Below are 19,038 nucleotides of genomic sequence, written 5' to 3'. Positions count from 1 at the left end.
TATCTGTGTTTCATGACGGTGAGTGCTAGAAACCGGGTGAAGCAGCGATCGCTTAAGGAAGAAAGTGGGCACAGGGCAGCGGGAGAAGCCTGGCCCGGGATGGCTCAGGGACGCAGGGTGACGGTGCTGTCCTGCCGCCCCAGCCCCTGCAAACAACGTCCCCGTGCCGTGCCACCCTGCAGGTCGGGAGTTGAGGGATAACTCCTGACCATGGGCAGCCGCGCCTCTGAATGCCAAAACGCTTGCTCTTCGCATATCTGCAGATGGAAAATCTGGCTAGTTAAAGCCAGGGATGTTCCTGTGCACAACTCGGCAACACCTGCGCACCAGACGCACCTCCATCGGTGGGACCAGTTGGCTCAGCCTTTGCTATGGGCCTTCCCCGAACCTTGGGCAGCTCTTCCCTTTGAAACCAGGCTCCTTTGGATGTGTCCCTCTGCCAGCTGTGGACCTGGCTCTGTTTTTCAGAGGAGGAGATGATACCACCTAAGTAAAATAAAATAAAATAAAATAAAATAAAATAAAATCACTCTTTAGATTGAAAGCAGGTCCCCCCGCAGGCAGCATGGCACGGGCACACATTGGCCGGGCAGGGTGTTTGTTTGCAAACCAGCCAGGTGTTTGCGTGGAGCCCGGCGGGGAGCAGAGCCTGCCGGGCAGCTAACGAGCAGGGTTTAACACCGGTGGCAGCCGTGCGTGGGGCCGGAGAAGTCATGCACACAACCATCAAAGGGAGGGCACGCAACCTGCCTGAGTCGCCTAACGCTGCTCAAATAGGATTGCTGCCGGTGATGGACAGATCCTTATTTGTAAGTATTTAATGTTTCTTAGGAAGCACTTCTAAAAGAAATTGGTATGTAATGACAGCACTCACTGGAAAACAGGCCGATTATAAAATGCACTAACTTATCTGGTATTCATTTGAAAAGTAAATGGATGCAAGTAAAGGTGAGAGTTCACTACCAATTCAAATATTTTGCTCTAACAGGCTCTAGCACTCCTACTTTAATTCAAGCAGAAGCACAAGTATGAATAATCAAACTGGATGATGCTCATCAAAGCCTTTGTGCCTTGCACCATTTCAAATGGTCATTGAAGCTTAATGGCAAAAAATTTACATTATTCCTTTAATTTGTATTCTGTTCCTTCCTTCTGAGTGATGTGATTGTGATTTTCTGTTGCCGGCTGTATTATTTTGATGCAAATGTTATGTGCTGCTACAGTCCAATTTCCTGCTTTGCCCTCCCCTTTTCTTCCCCCAGTAAAGAAACGACAGCTAAAATAGTTCAAAATTGGGGAGGGATTTTGAAATAGTTCCTTAACTACTGCTCCTAATTAAAGCAAACAATGCAGGGTCTTGAAGCACCCTGAAAAGCTGAAAATTAATTATTAGCTGAAGGGGGAGGGAAGTGGCTTTGCTCCCCGGACCTTCAAAAAAAAAAAAAAAAAGAAGAGAAAAAAGTGAGGAATCCCAATTCTGCCTACAAAAGAATTAGAAAAGAAAATTTGTAATTCAGTTAAAAACTCCTTTTGCTGGAACATAATCACCTAGGGATGAATGCTTTACTGAGAGGCATGGGGTTGCAAACCAAAGCCTTGCAAACAGGAGGCCCCCGGGGTGCTCACGGCACGTAATATATGCACCGACTAATTTATTGCGCTGTGACTAATTTCCATTCCTTGTGCTTAGAGGTGCCTCGCTAATTACAGGGATGTTTTCTTAACTTGGGTAATTGCGCTGCCCGCGCGCCGCCCCCCACGCGCGCCCCACGCGGGCTTTGATGCGCCCCCACGGGGCGGCTGCAGCGGGGCGCCGCCCTAATTAGATTGGCTGCCTTAATTAAGGGAGATGTGGGGGTGCGTGGGGGGGTGGCGGCGCCGAGCCCCCAGCTACGCAGGCACGCGTGGGGCTTGTGCATCCCGAGGCTGCCCAGATGTGCGGGGCAAAGCCAGCTCCGAGCCGGGCTCCCCCGGGCTTGCAAGGATGTAACCGAAACCAGACGACCCCCGTATCCCAAACACCGACATCCCGGCATGCGTCCCATCCCAGCATGCGTCCCATCCAAGCATCCATCCTATCCCAGCATCCATCCCCACCAACTTCATCCCCACCAGGCTGACTGCACAGGGCAGGGCTCCTACCAGGAGCATCCCTGAAAATGAATACTGGGGGAACAGCCCCGAGCATTTGTGTCACTGTGCTGCTTGCCATGTGTTAAGCCTATCTCCAAATCTGCTGCCTTGGGCTGCCTTAATTTTATATGTGGAAGTCACTCATGCATTTAAAATTATTACACAGATAATCACTTCCTTGAAATAATTTCAGCACTCATCTATAATAAAAAAGATTTCTTTCAAAGGACCCTTAGTTAAATGGGCTCAGCGCTACTTTCTGTATCACACAGGTCAATTTGATTCTGCTCTATACTCTCTATACAGCTAAACAATTGCTTTTCATAAACTGAAGAGCAGAGTGAAAGCAGCCTGTAATATCCATCCAGAGATGGCCTTGAACACTTTCGTTAATAAAAGCTTGACATCTGAAATTCTACTTCTTTATTCCTCCCTTATCAAAGAGTTGGTCGAGATTTCAGAAAATTAATGTCATATTAATAAATACTAATAACCCAGCAGCAAACGCCAGCAGGAAGATGACGAAGAAAGCCCCCGGTCCGTGGGTGCAGCATCCCCTTGCCTGGCCCCGGGGGTGCCGCACCTCGATGCCAGAGGATGGGCTGAGAGTTGGGGACGCCTCGTGCGGAGCAGTGGCGATGGAGACTGCACGAGAAGCACCACTTCCAGCTGGGACTCGCACGTCTCTGCAGGATTGGGCCACATCCTTGTCACCCACATCCCATATGACCTTGCCAGAGAGATGCCAGGGAGAGACCGTCCGGGAGGCAGCCCCAAGCGGCATGCAGAGCCCCCAAATTTTACCCAACCAATGGAGTTCCAGCTGTGGGCCCCAATAGACCCTGCGCTTCTCCAAGATGACTTTAAACCCTCATTTAGTCTGGAGATGCTTTCCTCTGTGAATTTGGGACCTGCGACAGCTTGAAGAAATGTAGTTATTTTCCTTTTACATTAAAATAAACAAATAGAGAGTTTCAGCTCGTATTTAAAGGCTAGGATGAGACCTAGTTTCAGAGACCACTGACATCGGAGACACAGATGCTTGAGAAGGGAAGAAATGCAGTTTCTCTATCACGAAATTCATCGGAAGCAACACAAAGGTAGGAATCACACACGTGACACCCCGCACCTCGTGGGACTCTCCCCATCACTGCCCAGCCTGCCTCCGGCATGCCTCTCCCCACCGCCCCTCTGGCAGCAGATCAGTTCACTTCCCCATTTATTGACCCAACAGATGAGTGGACTGGCGCTTGGTTTTTTAAGTTAGACAGACCTTAAGCTCCCTGCAGCCTGTTGTGCAAACACAGAGATTTGCAAGTGCATTTTGCACGCATTGGGCTGGGGAGAAAGGGATTTTTCTACCTGGGCACATTTTCTAGTCTTTGTGATCTGTGACAAATCGCAGTCTGAGGAAGAGGAAGTTGCTCTGAGCTTGAAATTTTAAAGGAAGAGATGAACAACCCAGGCAATGGCCCATTCATGGCTTGCCTGGCTGCTCCTGCGGTGCCCTGAGCCAGCACCCCTGCTCTCCTTGCTCCAGCCCCTGCTGCAGTGCTGCTCATCTGTCCTTTGGGCTGGTACATAAGGATAAGTCAAAATCAGCACAGCTCCTACCAGGTGATGCAGCAGAAACCCTCTTCAAGAGCTTGGAGGTTTTTCTGAAGGTGAATTCAGCAGCCAGCCCTGCCCTGCCCTCCAGTACCCGCAACTTAACCACAGTTACCCAACATGGTGTATTGAACGTACATGGGAGCAACCCGCCGGCGCCAAACCAGCTGCCCGCCGGCACGGCCAAGCGTCGCTAGCACGCGCCGGGCTTTGCCCCGTGACCCGAGGGGGTCCCTTGCCCGCTCCTGCTCCGCTGTCGCATCGCGCTTTACCCAACAAGCCGCTGAGGACCGAGCTGTGCCTGTGGCACAGCGCCGTCGGGGCTGGGGATGCGCTTGCATCCGTCCTCGCGCCCGTCCTGGAGCAGCAGCCTCGGGACTAGCGCTGGAAGAGCGTACAGAGCACCAAGGACAACGCGGCGGCCATGGGTGCGTGGGGGCACGGGGGGGTGCTGCGAGGTGCCCGCAGCTGCGCGCATGTGGTGTGCGGAGCACACGCGCCCCGGTACACCGCTGCTGGGGACCGCGCCGGCGTGCGAGATGCTCACGTGTGTAAAGCATCTTCTCAGGCTTGTGCTTTGCTGTGAAAAAGGAAATAAAGAGTCTCCCCCCGCAAAGCTGCCTTCAGCATCTCCTTTCTAATAACTTGGCATATTCACTTAATACAGCCTGGCTCCTTCCAAGTCGTTAGCGGTGGCAGGAGACACAGCCTGAACATTGACCTGGTTTGCTTGCCAAGACAGAGCAAAGAGAAACCTTCACATAATCATTTCCAAACATTAAAATGGCTCCATTGTCATTATAGCTGAGAGATTGAATTCGCCTCATCAAAGCGGCGTATGACAGGTGACTCAATAGGATGGTGCCAAGCGCAGAGGCAAGGAGATTAGCAGGGCACTGATATCATTATTTCCGCCTATCACAGATTCGGCAGGGAGGCAATTGTAATTTCTGGGCTTATTAGTCTGCATTCGCAGGAAAAAACCTAGTGATAAACCTCAGTGTGACAGCCAGGCATTTGTGCAGCAAGTGCTGTCATAGTGACACTTAGAAAATGCCAATGTGGATACGTTCTCATAATCCCCCCTAATAGAGGTTAAAGCATGGCACAAAGGCACTCTTATCAATGATCGGGACACTAATAACATTTGCATTTTTAAGTTAAATATAGTAAGTAAAGAGTAAGTCTCCTCTTTGCGGCTTTGGCAATTAACTCGGCATTGGAAGAATAAAATCAAAGCAGAAATTTCAGCCGGCCTCTGTCTCCTCCATGGCAGGCGAGGATCCTCCGTGGGTCGGTGTTCCCGGGATGGCCGCCGGCAGGCGAGGCACCCCGCAGCTCCCCACCTTGGCTTTCTGCGCTCGGGAGCAGACAGCGAGGCTGGGGATGGGACCTGGCAGAAGCCAGCGGGACAGGCAGTTCGTAGGGATTGGTGCTGAGCAGAGGCGAGCGGAGATGTTCACCCAGCGTGGGGGGTCCTGGGAGCTGGGGGGGCAGCTCGCCCCAGGTGCTGCCCTTTCCCCCAAGGAGGGGAGATTATTCGGGTGCTTTTACAGACTTCTACAAGTGGTTTCGTTTCGGAGGGACAAAACTTTTGTGGGGGGTTTTCTGCTCTGCGGCACATGCTGGGCTTAGGTTTTCCGTGATAATTCCCCCCCAGACACGACCCCGGCATGCATGCACACACACGTGCGCTCACTGCAGGAATTTCTTAAGGAAAAAAAAAAAAAATTACAGGTGGTAAACTGTTACTTTTCCACATTTAAATAAGAGACCAATTAAGAAGACTATGTAATTCAATTCTTGAGTGAGTGCCACTGAATTCAATTTGTTTCAGGTCAATGAATATAATGTGAAGTTATTAACAAAAAGGTCAGGGACTGCATATAAAATATACACACATGACACTGGCAGGAGTAATTAGTACACATTTCACATGTTCTGTTGCTCAGACATATGGTGTAGAAAATCTTAACAGGATTAGATGTTAATAAATGTTCCCCTCTCCCTCCCCCCCGCTCCCTATTTAAATGGGGTTTAGAGCTATTCCCCCCGGTGTTCCCGGGATCCACCGGAGGTTAAGGACCCGCGGCTGGCACGCCAGCCCCGTGGCCAGCGCCGGTGCCGGGCTCCTTGGCCAAGGCAACGCACCCGACTCGCCGAACCCAGGGCTCTTTGGGATCTGCCCTGGACACCATCTCCTAGAAGCCAGTTAACAGCGTCTCCCACGCCTGGGGAGGTGCGTGGGGGGCATCCACAGCGTCCGCAGGCTGCCGGCTGCAGCCTCCACCAATTCCCGTGCAGCCAGCGGGGGAAATATTTTGACATCTGCTCTGCAGCAGAGGGGAAGAGCGGCTCCTCGGCTTTAACAACAGCTCCTACAGCGTGCCTATTATTTTGCTTTCTAGAAATGCAGGTTATTTGCCTTTACCGCCCTTCCTCCCCCTCCCCTCAGCACGGCAGGGCACGAAGCCGGGAGGCAGGGGTGTGAGACTGCGATAGAGCCTGGCTCCTCCGCATGGGCAAATCGCTGGGGGCTGGACCCGAGGAGGGACCCGAGCTATGTGTCAGCACGTGCTGCGGCAGCAACACCTGCTCGGGGACCTGGTGTCCCGCACCGTGCTCATCCCCCGGCTCCGCCGACAGACGGAGTTACGCCATTTGTGGCATCTCACCCCTTACCCTTCATGAGAACCTCACACGGGAGACGTTCAAAGGCACCGCGCCGGTGGGACAGCCAGTGTGGTCCAGGCAAGAGCGGGGGCACCGCCATGGCGGTGATGGAGGAGTCCTCCCCTCCGTCCCCATGGGCAGGGGGACAGTCCCTGAGGGAAGAGCTCTGCCTGCTCCTTCCACACCCTAGGCGACCCCGCAGACACTCCTGCACCAAGAATTACTACATTTTTCCATGGAAATTTGCTACCAGTGCATACTTAATGTGAAATTATTATATAAATCATAATAAAAAATTCAAATTAGTATATAAACTCTAAGTTCAAGCAGCAGTTGAACTAAAAGAAGTCCACAACACATAAAAAAAAAAAAATCAGAGGAACATGAAGCCCTAAATGCCTTTGTGACTCTAAGTATCGAACACCTAGATCCTCTCTCAGGTAAGGGTGCACTTTAATAGGGGAAGAAAATGAGGACTTGGGCAAAACTCCCATGGAAGATATAGGAACAAATCCCAAGACACGAGAATTCTGCTCAGCTTCTGTATCATATAAGGGCTTTTACAAAAATGTACAAGGACAGAAAACACTGGAAAAATTCTGGTATGTGGCAGGCCTGGCCCCGTGTCAGCAGCGAGGGAGGAACGAGTCCCACTTATGTGCTGGTAAAGAGTCAACATCTCTGATTGATGTGAAAAAAGTGTCCTGCCTCCAACCTGCAGCACCTCCTCCCAGTTAGGCTTGAGTTAATGTTTTTGCTTGAAAATTTTCAAACAGAAGATAATTTAAAGCTAAGTGCTTTAAGCAATAACCGTGTCACTCTTTTTTTATGCAAACTATCCTACCCGCAGAAACCCAGAGGTTTTCCAAATAGCCAAAGCTCAGTGAAACTTTGCAAGCAGGCTGCACGTAAAGGACGTGCTGCAATTAAGGGACGGTGTTGATGGGTACCCCATCCCATTACCCGCTGTGGGCAGGAGAGCCCCTGCAGTTATGGGTGCTGCAGCGGGGTCAGACGAGCATCCCCAGCGAGTCCAGCGATCAGCCGCTTCCCTCCACCCAGGCATTCCCTTCGGTCCAGCGGCTCCGAGCTCCTGTGGTTGCTTCACTCGAACCAGATCTCACGGCCCCTGACAGGTGGTGGGGTGCACTGGTGGTACTGGAGAAGATAGTGCTGTTTGCCTTGGGAAACATCACGTGAGATCACACATCTCTGGGTGTCAGTTTTAGCGCTCGATTTTTAAAAGTCAATTTTAAAGGCCAGGTCTGGTTTCAGACTAATTCATCGAGATGCTATCCTAAGCCATGGCATGGAGCTGAATTTCCTTTTTATCACCCATGACCAAAATAAACGTCTTCCGTTGGCATTGTGCACAGACCTGGAGAATTGGCATAATTTCACTGGATGCTCCTCTGCTGAGGAAGCCATTTATATGGAACATAGATAATAAAAATTCTCGTTAATAATTTTTCAGATGAATGACCTTGCTGTGTTACATACCGAGTGCAACCCCTTTCCTCCCCCAGCTCCTGATGCAAGAGGGAAAGCCGCAGCTCCCAGGGCTAAGTCGTCCTGCGGGAAAGCCACTGCATGGTGAGTCCCTGCGGGATGGGGAGATGCTCTCGGGGCCGGTGGCTCTTCACCGCCTTCTCCCTGTCAGGGGACCACACACGCATCCCTACAAAAGCCGTTCTAAAAGCCTGCTGAGCTGCATCTACGTGTGTACATATTAATAGCAAAAAACCCCCAGCCCCGGAGGCCTTCTGGACCACATGCACACCCCTACGACGTGCATTAAGAGGGGCCTTCCCTAGCCAACAGCATACTCCCCATGTCAATCAAATACCCCCATGTTATATCATATATACGATAAGGCATGCATGTGCCCTCATTTTTCCCCACTGGACAGATTCCTCCTTTTAAGCCAACATTCATCCTAAGTTAGTAAAATAGCTATTTTTCTACTTACAGAGACTTAAGTTCCTATTTTTTCACTGGATGTTAGAAGATTAATCCATGCCTAATTCCAGTATCAGGTTTGGGAAGCAGGACATATTTGGGACTATGGAAACTTCTTGACATGCTAATCGCTCCAATGTTTCTGGAATTAGCAGCGAGAGAAATGTTGCAAAGGACAGGTTAACTGATGCCTGGCAGCTTCCCCAGCACTTGCTGTGGGGAGCTAAATCTGATTTATAGAGATGCTCTGGTGTCCATTCAAATCTGCTTGAGATTCTTTACTGGGAAAAGAGAATCACGTTAATGAGCCAGATGTGTTTGCTTGCTCTGATGTTTTTCTTCACATCTTCTGTTCAGAATGAAATATGCAACCAATTTCCCAAGTTATACTTTATCTCCAGTGTTGCCTGATGTGTTAAAAGAATTAAGTCATTTGTATATATTGACTAATAATTGTCATTTATTGCTGAACTTGTTAACATAATCCTCAACTGGAGTTATTTGTTTATTTTGCTGATGTACTGCTGTATTGTTTTTGTATAACTGATTGCAGAAAGCAACAGGAAAATGCACGAGCAAGACATGGAGAGCTTCAATAACGGATATGAAACACGCTACCATATGGGTACAACCCCAAGTATATATGGGTTTAATATTTGTCTGTAAAGAGTGAACTTTAAAGTGAGATTAGCTCATACAGGTTCAAGGGTGAATTAAATCTGAGATGAGTGTGTTAATTAACATTGCCATGGCTAGGTATTCAAGACAGGATCCTATCTCCAGAGCCATCAGCAGAATTCCTTGGGTTTGCTCTGAGGAGGTCCAAGTTAGTGCTTACGGTGTATTTTGTCCTTAACAAAAAAGGGGAAAGATGCATCACTAGTTCTGGAACGGCTGAATTTCACTTCTTCAGCTGCCTCGGCACGTCAGACACCACTACTCATCCAGCAACAGCCCCTCGCTTGCTGCATCGGCTTCCCAGGTACCTTTTTCTGCGCCCTCCTCCCCACAGGGCTCCCCAAGAACAGCAGCTGCCTAGCTTTGACCTGGGACTCTCACCACGTGTTAGCCTCAAGGCACGGCATAACGTACAAAGCGCAGTTCGGACAGGACAAGGTTTTAACCAGTGCTACCAAAAAGGATTAATTTCTCCCTGCTTCCAAGAATTGCAACATCACATATTCATCCGTAAGAAGAGAAGTGGACGGAGGAAGGGCCAGCTCAGCAGTTTACTGAATATACCAGGTGGAGAGGCAAAAAAAAAAAGGGGGGCAAACAAATAAAAAAAAAATCTATTTTCTTTTTAATTAAGAAGTGATTACCCCCCCAAGTGGCCCATTTTCTCTCCCTGTGATTTTGTGGTTTTAAAAAAACCTGAAGCAATTTATTTTTAATTTTACTGTTTGGCTTGCACATCGGAAGGAAATGAATAAAAAGAAGGGAAATATCTATGTGAAGCCTTTGGTTTTGATTTTTTTTCCCCTTTTCTTTTGTGTTTTCTCTTTCTTTTCTCACTGAAAAACACGACCAGCTTTCCACTAACATATGACACGACCCCCAAAACCTCTCAGTGACTTGAGTGAACCCAGAGTGACGCCCCTGCCTGTTTCGGACACCCCTACGTCTCAAGACGGATTTTTAGTTAACGCTACCGGGATTTGCTCAGCATTTCTGCAACCTGCCCTTAAAAAACCCCAGTGAAGCCACCCACCAGCCACCCACCAGAGGACGGAGGTGGAAGCAGACCTCCCAGGCTTCGGCCACCGCAGCACCGTGGGCCAGCGGGTGCCGATGCCGGCAGGGCTCCTGCCGCCGCCGCCGCTCCTAAGCCCCTTGGGCAGCCCCGCAGGCACGTGCATTGTGATGGGGGGGGGTCGGGGCTGGTAGCATTCAGCTTCCAGCAGCCGCGGGGTCAGCGCCTCCCAGCTCGGCAGGCTCTTACCACTCCTGTTCCCCGGCATTTTCATTAACTGAAGATTGCGAATGGGTCAGCAGATCTATACACTTTTTTTATTCCCTCTGCTCGGTTTATTTATTTCTTTTTTTTGCAGGATGCTGAATAACTAACCTTTTCTTCAATAGATAGATTTAAAAAAAATAGGATCCATCACACAGCAGCAGGATAGCCTTGCTCTGTTTTGACCTTTCTGAAATTAATTTCCCAATCTTAGCTTTCAAAATCAGAGATTGAAAAGACCTATTAGATCAGCCAATCCATCTTATCACTAGTACGGCAGCAAGCAGAGACCCCAGCTAAGTGCTCCTCTACACGGGGAAAGTATTCTGGAATAAGACGGGGCATGAATTTAAAGGGAAATACCTGTTCCAGAATATTCTGCACGTGGACACATACTCTGGAATAACTGCAGCTTTTTCTGAGTTTGCTCAGTCGATACCTGAAGCCAATCACTGTAACAGAAGGGGGGAAAAAAAAACCCAAACATTTTAGGATAAAAGTACCTACTTCTGGAGCTTTTTTCTGGGACAGCTATGGGGAATAGTTCACCCTGATCCTTTTTCCCCATGCGGGGCTGTTGCTCACAGGGCAGCATCCACCCAGGGAGGAGAGGAGAGGGCAAGGTGCTAACCCAGCTGCCCAGGGGAGAGGTGCCCCCAGCCCCTGCAGGTAAATTCACTCTCCACCTGCAGAATCAATGATTGCCTTGAAGGATTTGGGCCAGAAGGATGAAATTCTAGTCTGCAGCTACTTAAGGAGCCTGTGATGTTAAAACACACCCCTCCCAAGTCACAATTTAGCATCTTTGCCAGGTGGCACGGGTCTTCTCAGAGGATCAGTACCTTTCCATATAGCAAATAACTCAGCACTTTGGGGCAAAACTCCAAAGCTCAAGTGTCTGCACCGCATGTCCCTGTGCTGGGAGCCCAAGGGCATGGCTGGGTCCAGCTGCCCTGAGCAGCACTCCTGGTCTGGGGTGGGGGTCCCCAGGGAGGGCCCTCGGGGCAGGGGAGGGCTCCCGGTGCCCCATGTCCCTCTCCTCCTATTCCCCTTGGTTTTATTAAATACCTCATTATGCCATTTTTGTGGTATTCCTCATTCTGCAGTTAGTACTGCTCTGTCCCAGCCCTGGGCTCTGGGGGTTGTGTTTTAATGCCAACACTGCCGACCCTTGGGGAATAACTCGAGGGGACCCTGAAATGCAGCTCAGACCCGCAGATGGCAGGGGCGAGGGCAGGGGCGATGTCCCACCTGTGAAAGCGCAAAGAAAATGGTAACAGATTTCATAGGGGACAATTATAAAATAAGACACCTGAAGGAGATTTCTGGCTGGCTGACTGCCAGAACAATGAGGTTTTATAACACTTTTAACCATATCTAATACAACAATCTAATCCTTTTTTTAAAATCCTACAAAACTCTGCTCCAGTGATACCGCAGGAGCATCACGAGTGAATCACTGTGGTACAGAGCACTGTCTTCCCTTAAATCCTCAGACGTCGTTGCTTTTCATGTGGCAGCCTGGCTGTTATTTTACAGGTAGGGGTGCCCATCAGCGGTATCAGGCTGGGAAGGATGAAATCACCAGATCTCACTGAGGTCGGGCTGGGAAGAATCACAACCCACCACACAGCAGTGGTGCAGGGCCATCGCTATTTAAGGATGCTAAACCTCTGGGGGGTGAGAAGGCTACGGCAGGGTCCGATGGACACCTCCGTTGGGTACTCACACCAGATGGGGATGATGAGGCCCTTTCCAGCCCACGGCCCGGAGCTATCTTGCTGCCGAAGGGAGGCCAGCAGTCGGCTCACCCCTCCACAGCCAGCAGGAGATGGGTGCTCGCTGACAGCGTGAGAGCCCACCCGTCTGGAAGGGACGGTCACCCTCTGCAGAGCTCGGTCTCCATCTCCAGGCTCTGCAGACCCACCGCCCGCCCTAGACGGCCACGGCTGACATGAACCCAGCCCTTCACCGCCCGCAAGGCTCAAACATTTAAGACGTGCCATTCCCGGACAGCCTGCCTCCCTCGGCTCTCGGGAAGCGGCTGGGGATGTTTGACGGCCGTGGGGCTTTCAGCAGAGCAGAGCAGCGCCGAGGGGTGGCCCGCTTCTCACAAACAGCAAGCAAAATGAACGAGGCCGGCATAGCGTTGTAGTAACTCAGGTCTGTTCAAACCAACCTGGTTTCCTACTTTGATGATGCTACAAGTGTAGTCAATTAATAAAAAAAAAAAATCCCCCCTGCCTGCCCGGAGCAGATTTGCATGAAGCGTTTCACATCAGCCTTGGGGGAACGTCTGTGCTATAACGAACCGATACAACGTGTGCCACACTGATTAAAAGCCGGATACCTAGCAGACCTTGAAAAGGCGTTGAGGGGAGGAAATTGTTAGCAGGTTAGTGCTTTCTGGAGGGTCCTCAGGGATCGGCACGAAGCCTGATGCCAGGGGTGGCTTCACCCAGACTGGAGGGAAATCCTTTGGTGCAGACGGCAGAGGAGATCCCCTCTGGCGGTACCACACTGAGCCCACGGCGATTCCTCGTCAAAGGGATGCCACAGGCGTACACGTAGGGAGGGGAGCCACCAGCGATGCTGATTTATGCTGCTGGTAGTAAATGATATCAATGCCACGACAGGCTTTGGTTTGGGAGAGAGGAGAATGCATTCAAAAGTATTTGAAAATGGGTTTCTTGCTATCAAATTCGCCAGGAACGAGCCGCTGCTTAAACCTGAAGTAAGTGTATTCACAAAGAAACTGTAAATTTATATAAATATATATCAGTTTAAAGCCCTTTTACATTTTCTATCAAGCATTGCAGTTTGGTTGACAACTGCAAGTCTTTTTCCATTAAAATGCCTCTATTATGCCTCTGCAGTTACTGCCCTTTTTAAACATCATTACATTGTGAGGAGCTGCCACTATGTCCGTACAATGGGGGGAATCAAGAGCACACAGATAAACTGGAGCTGCAAACTTTGCGCACTCAACAAGTCCTCTCCGCAGACAATTAGGGCCACAAGATAAATATTGACACATTAGACTATTTTCCTCAATTTGTTTTTTTGTTGATCGTCTGAGCGATCTGATGAGGCAAAATTCCACTTTTCCGATATCTCGGATTCTTGGCTAATACAAACAAATAAAGTGAAAGCTTCTGTCCACAATGGGTTAGGAGCATCTATTGTTGGCAGGCACTAATCGGATTAAATTGGCTCCTGGCTCTATTGCTAGGAGGCTAACTCATTCCTAAATTTTTCCCTTCTCAAGGGGATGTGTCATTGTTGCTTTTTTTTTTTACTATTTAAATCTGACAGATAGAAAGAAATAAGGAACGGCTTGAGATGACGGCAGTGCCCGCTGCCCTGCGAACAAAGAGCAGGGCTGGTAGAGGCACAGACGTGGTGCGGTGCGGTGGTCCGCGCTGGCCGGAGGGGCCGGTGGGGGCTGCAGCGGCTCCTGCAAGCCCCTTCTCCTGGCTGGAGCCGGTCTGGCATCTCCGCCGCTGCTCCTCTCTGGAAATGGCATTTAAAACCCAAAGCTAATGCACCCGGGCAGGGAAAAACCTCCCGCTTTCCACACCGGGCTGCGCTCAGGTTGTTTCCCATTAGCATTTTAATACGTACCCCTGGCATCAGCCCCTTAAAAGAAGCAAACACGTTTATGCAAGCAGCCGAAAAAGACGGCCTTAAATAATGTCGCCTTTGGAGGGAGGCCCGCGAGCCGCGAGGTACATTTTTGCCCACAGTCTGATAATTTTCAAAGCTATTGGCAACCTGGGAATTTTCCTGCCTTATCACCAGGGCTCAGCTAACTTCACTAACACTAATCAGAGCTGGAATCATTCATTCAAGGATTGCATGATCATGTTTTTCTTTAGCAGTGACAGCTGCCTGAGCCGTATTAGCAATGCAGATGAGTCAGCCTAATAGGTTAATGCAGAACACGCGAAAATTAGGTTTAATCCCCAGTGAAATAATCTAACATTTTCACATTTCTTGATGTTGGGATAGAGACATTGGTGGTGACTCAATTAGGTGTAATGTAGATCAAAGCAAATTTACCTTCTGGCTGAACCTTCCCCATAGTTTAGATAGAAGAATATAAGGGTTCTTTACTAATTGGCCAATGGCTGTGGGGAAAATTATATTAAAAGCGTGCATACCGCAAGAATTGTGTTTCCGATTTGGACCAAGTAATGGCTGGGCTTTGCAAACACCCAGGCATGTCGTTTTGCCAGAAACCAGTGTTTTGTACACAGCACCTTTGAACTCGCAGCTCTTTTCAATGCAACGCTTACAAATGAAGACACTTGGGTTTTTTTTTATTTTTTATTTTTTACTCTATTCATTTTTAATGTCCCATACTGAAATATCCCCACTGAGGTTTGAAAGAGCTTGTATTATAAAAGAAGCATAAAGGAAAAAAAAAACAAACCACCCACCAGTGTGTGTCTATCTAATGTTTTCATTCTTGGGGAATAACATATCAAACAGCAATCGCTTTCAGTCATAAAGGGAAGGAAACAAAAAATTACATGCCCTCAGTTGCCAAATTATTTTTCGCCTTGACATCTTAATTCTTAATCCTTGTGTGTGGTCAAATCAGTCTACTATAGACAACCAATCAAGCAATTATTCCTAAATTATATTTGCCCAACTCACATTGATTGGTTATTCTTTTCTTATTGGGTAAGCTCATTAATTCTGAGCAGCTTGCTTATTATGCTTTCCACATCATTTTCTTTCTGAGCCTATCTACTCACACCAGCCTGCTGATGTTTCAAGATGCCATACAGAAAAAAAAGGCCGAGTGATCTATTGCATTGTCTCTTCCAGCAATTACAATTCACATTGCTGATTAACTTTGATGTGAAAACTAATGAGATAAGGCAAGTTATCAAGGCGGACCTGATCGTCATCTCATTTATAGAGCATTTGCCATCAGTGAATGACAAAAACTAATGAAGATGTATCTGACAGCAGGCTGAGCCGAGGCAGAATTTCGTTTCTCATCAGCAAGTGCTCGGCTTCGAACTCATCAGTCTATCTGAAACATGTGGAAATTAGCTTAATAATGAAAACACTTCATCCAAATAGACAAATGTTTACATTAAAATAGCTACATGATAAATAGATGTTAAAGATTTTATGCCTTCTTGAGTCTAAACAATGGAGCACAAAATATGTTCTCATATTCACTAAATCATCCCTATAAACCTCCACACGTGCTGCTGTACCTGCAAGTTCCCCGCTTTATGGCTCAAAAATATTTCTGGGCTGCGGTTCGTCCTTTTGGAAACGTACGGTTTGGGCTGTAATTAATTAACGCCTGTGCAATGGTAGCTGGCAGGAAAAAGGCAGAAGGACCCAGTGACGACGGCGTAGGGTAATTGTCCCTGTTCGGTGGGGACCAGGACGAGATTTGGGTGCACAGGGCTCCCAAAAGCAGATTTTTAACAGCACCGTAAGAAAAGCAAAAGATGCTGATGTACATTGTGCCTCAGGAACAAATTTACACAACGTATAAAAGGGATCCATTTTTTCCCCAGCCAAAAATATGAAGTACAGATATAATGAATGTAAATACATCAACATTTCTTGCCTGAGCCATAGCTGCCAAAAAGTCTCCTGTAATATCAGTCTAGTTTAGAAATGTTCCTGATAAAAGGGAGGTGGGCAGAGCTACTCCCATTTTTAATATTGTGGCTTTGGTATCTTTATTTATGAGAGACTATTTCATATTTGTTGTGCATTATTTCACATGCTTATAATATGTCCAAACATATCCCCAATATGTTTTTGTATCTGGAATAAAATATTCATTACTCATCTGGGATCAAAAATACTGTTTTTAATAAAAAAAGAGAAAGACATGGATCTGTAAGGCAGAATGGCGAAATTCTCGCTTTAAAACTTATTTTAAAAGCTGTGTATACTTCAATTAAAATAAACAGTTGGTAAAAGATTCTTTTCCATTATCATGATTTTTTTGCCCTCTCTGAAAAAAAAAAAATATAGACAGCCTATACCACTGCCTCCTCTAGAAAAAAAAACCCCAAACATGTTACTACCAATGTAAGAGGAATTTTAAAATTGATTTAAAAAAAGCTTATCCGAGTGGACTGAAAAAAATTACAGACTTTCCAGAAAAGCTGCAGGAGCTCCTATAAATTACGTACACCGACAGCTCTGTGCGCGCACGTGAAAAAAGCTCAGACCCTGACCAAGTTCCGAACGTAACGCCTGTGCAATAGGAATCACAACGGTGCTGGGGTTTTCCGAGCTGCCGATGGGTGCAGCCCCCCCCGACCCCCCCCCCCCCCCCCAAGCTGCGTGTTGTCCCCGGAGCGCCGCTGCCAGACAATTCCCATCTTACCATTCCGATCATAACGCACTCACCAACTTTCATTCCTCGTGTTTTGAGGACATCTGAGGTCCAAACCCGAGATACCCCGAGCAGATTGGCATTGTGTGTCACAGATTAGCCCGCACAAAGAGCCCGCGTCCCGGGAAAGTTAAAAGAAAAGCCTGTTATAAAGCACTAGCAACAAATTACTACTTCAACGCTGGATTAAATTTAAAAGCTCTTCACAGAGCTGCAGATAAATCCTATATATTAGAAGAAAACATAAAAGTACTTGTTCAAGAGCTAAAGGCACAAGTGGAAAGTTGACCCCAAAGATTTTTTTTTTAATAGCCTGCTAAGTTTATAAAATTTCTCAAGATGTAGAGAGAGGGTTACGTTACTTCTATAATACTCAACAGCACAAAGCTAACACGTGCTGGTTTGGCCAATTAATGAAGTGAGACAAATCTGCAGCAATCAATGCAATTCATTAAATAAAATGACAGCAAGGTTTGCTTTTTGGTTTCTGTGGGTTTTGGGTTTTTTTTTTTATTTATTTTTTGCTTTTACCCAGCAATGAAGCAGGATGGTTTCTCTTCCACCACTCACACACACAGTGGGAAAAACATTGATCCCATCCTTATTTTCCTTTTCACATGGAGCCATAAGTACAGGTACAGAATGGCATTCCTCCCAACCTGGTGCTCAGCATTTACATGAGAATCCCCAGCAGCTACACTGAAGGGTGAGGATGCTCTCCAAGTGGTCAGGACGCAGCGTTTTCCTTTCGGTTCATAAAAATACATGTGATCTGTTCACGTTTTATTTTTCCTTTCTGCACATCCATTATTTTATATTTCTAAAATACAGGGCTTGGACATTGCAATCACTTGGCTTGATCGTTGGATATGTATACATACGTATATCTGCATGGAGGGACGTACAGAGAAAGGAATGCTGCTCCTCCCTCCCCCTCCCCGTCCTTTATCCCGGTAGCCTATTTTAATAAATAATTATAGGCAGCTAAAGGATTTGTTCGTTCCAAAAGGTCTCCCCTTCACATTTCTCAGAGGTTCAGCTCAAGGAGACACCATGATAATAAGGCTGACTTGGGATCCCTACTTCACAATGTCATTATGAGCTAGCATTTAAAATGAAAAAAATATGTATATTATACCTAAAAGCGTTACAAGGTTACAGTCTCGTCTTGGAGAATATTTAATGCTGCTGGGAAAGCAGCACTGTTGCACTGAGGAGGAGGTAAAGAGGAAGAAAAAACGAGAGGAAAATCCTTTCTGAAATACAAGCTCAGAAAAAAGATGTTGGGAGCGAGCATGAAGTTCATTTGCATTTCCAATGACTAGGACTAATCCTCCGCTACCACGTTTATATTTTCTTATTACTTTTCCTGATGATCTTCTTTTTCTGCTCGTAGCTTTTTCTCCTCTCTCCATTCCCCACTCCTCCCCGTTTCCAAACACCCAGCACGTTATTGTCTGGCTTGGGGCCGGACAGCCAAGGGCTAACGACGGCCCGTCCGCGCCGGTCCACGCAGCCCCTTAAACCCCTAAAACCCCAAGGGGGTGAGGGCAGGTGGGTCGCCCCGAGCTGCTGGCCCCCAACCCACCCAGGCACCCGCCGCAGCCCCTCTCAGAGCCCCGGGTGCCCTGCCACGGCAGCAGGGTGGTTCTGGGGTTGAGTAAGAGCAGAGGGGTTTTTGCCAGGTCCTTGGGGCACGGTCCAGGCAGTGGGCCCCATCCCGGTGGGGTCGTGGGGTGCGTGTGGGGTGCCTCCCCCCCCCCCCCCCCACCGGCGAGGGGCATCCAGGGCTCAGGGACCTCCCCGGGATGGGGAGGCTGCACCTGCCCCGCAGCCCCCCATCACCCCCCAAAAGCCACCGCTGCCCCGGGAGCTGCCCTGGTAACTGCAGGTGGCACCACCGGCTGAGACTGGAAAATAAATAAAATAAACCAGACCCTGTCACAAAAGAGACGGCCACCCAACGCGGCTATTATTGAAAAATTTAGCTTTATCGTCGTATTGAGACCTTTCTAAAAACTAACGCAGTTTAATCTTTAAAGCCCTATTCAAAATGGCACTTAGCTAAGAGTTAGACATGAAACTGGAGCTATATCTTAACGTTAATATACATCCTCTATCTTTGACAAGTAAATTACATTACTAAATGCCTGTTTGAGACCAGCTACTAAACTGCTATTTCAATATTATCCTAAAATTTGTTAATAGCAGCTCTTTCAAATAAATTAAGTGATAATGAAAAAAAGTCCTGCTTTGAATTTATATATATTTCAGCAGAGAATAATGTTTTATTTAAAATAGTTACAGTGCGCCTTTTGATTTA

At 47.9% G+C, this 19,038-nt stretch overlaps 1 long non-coding RNA gene across 1 annotated transcript in view; it reads right to left on the bottom strand.

Annotated features, from left to right (window-relative positions):
- The window catches only part of LOC128140320 (uncharacterized), a 40,565-nt gene continuing 21,527 nt past the window's right edge, over positions 1 to 19,038 (bottom strand). Inside the window, exon 3 of the long non-coding RNA XR_008234692.1 lies at positions 1 to 486. This is a non-coding gene — a long non-coding RNA (uncharacterized LOC128140320). The remainder of the gene's footprint in view (positions 487 to 19,038) is intronic.

This window comes from Harpia harpyja, chromosome 4 (genome assembly GCF_026419915.1).
Source record: "Harpia harpyja isolate bHarHar1 chromosome 4, bHarHar1 primary haplotype, whole genome shotgun sequence".
NCBI classification, from domain to species: Eukaryota; Metazoa; Chordata; class Aves; order Accipitriformes; family Accipitridae; genus Harpia; species Harpia harpyja.
This window is presented reverse-complemented; position numbering and strand designations above follow the sequence as displayed.